This window comes from Propithecus coquereli, unplaced genomic scaffold (assembly GCF_000956105.1).
Source record: "Propithecus coquereli isolate 6110/MARCELLA unplaced genomic scaffold, Pcoq_1.0 Scaffold442, whole genome shotgun sequence".
In the NCBI taxonomy this organism is placed as follows: domain Eukaryota; kingdom Metazoa; phylum Chordata; class Mammalia; order Primates; family Indriidae; genus Propithecus; species Propithecus coquereli.
The window spans coordinates 983,869-985,206 of record NW_012150197.1 but is presented as its reverse complement, the minus strand read 5'-3'; positions in this window follow the sequence as shown (position 1 = coordinate 985,206).

Here is a 1,338-nt window from a genome sequence, read left to right as displayed (position 1 = left end):
TTAGGGTTAGGGTTTAGGGTTAGGGTTAGGGTTAGGGCTAGCCAAGGGTTAGCCAGGGCGCCCTGAGCGCAGGGACCCCCCAGCAGGAGCTGAGGGCCGGTCGGGCCGCACCGCCACCCTCAGGGCCGGGGAAGCTGACCCCACGACCCTTTTTACAAACTTACAAATCAGAGAAACTAACCCAGATTCTGCGATTCCTCTGATAAACCTCGAAATATGTAAATATCGAACCCTCTTGCTCCAGTCACTAAAACAAATGGAAAACACATTTATTAGCATAGAGATGAGTTTAATCAAATCAGCTGAAGTACAAATTAGCCACAGGAAATGTAATGAGCTGGGAATTAATTAGCAGCATAATGGTAATGTCGCCTGCTGTCCCCTAGCCATTCTCCCGCCAGTCCTGCCACAGGCCCTGGGCGGGGCCGCTGGGCCCCCAACCCTGGAGCAAGCCGGATCAGAGGCTGCTGGGGGTCCCTCCCTGGAGGGGGCAGGCCTGGGGCTCAGGGCTGGAGGCCAGTGCCCAGTGGGGGGGCCTGTCCTTCTGGGGAGAGGGGAGGGGAAGCGGGCCCCTCCCAATGTAGAGGTCCCAGCAGCTCTGGGTCCCTGCAAAGTGGGATTTGGAGGTGTGCAGCCCCCACCTGAGCCGGAGGGGCCCAACTGACCAGCGCATTTCCAGTCTGGGGACAAGGCCCTGGGTCTCCTGCACGGGAGGCCCTGAAATCCATCCGCGTATCAGTCGCAGTGGGACAGTCAGTGACAAACTGGGACCCCTTCCACTTGGCAGAGCGGGCCATGAGCCTGGGTCCTGTGTGCTCCCAGAGGTCTGGGAGGACCTGAGTGGCCCCGGCTCACCGCGGGGGGACAGTGCAGCCTCCCTGCAGGGCTGTCCTGCATCTGCCTACCCACGTGGGTCCTGAGGGCTTTCCCCCTGTAGCTGCTGTGCTGTTGAGGGAGAGGCCCCCCCCTCTCCGTTTCCATATGGGTTTCTCTGGAGCCTCCCCAGGAGGAGACCACCCCTCGGAGTTTCATGTTTTAACAGTTTTAAATTCAGGCCCTGGGGGAAGGCGGGAGAGTTAGGTGCACACACCGTTACGGTGTTTTCCTGTCTGCTCGAAGGCGTTTGTAGCTGGGCAACAAGTATCTACAAGGTGCACTTTGGGAACAGAAGATATTTTTTACTGTCACGCTTTGCCATAATCTTGTGGGCACCTTGTAGTGGCCTCAGGGCAGATTTTGAAGTTATTGCTATAACTTGTTAACAGATTTCACATCACCTAAGGAAAAATTGCTCAATGACATTTCTGGGAGGTTTTGAGTTTGTCTCATTCCTGTGTG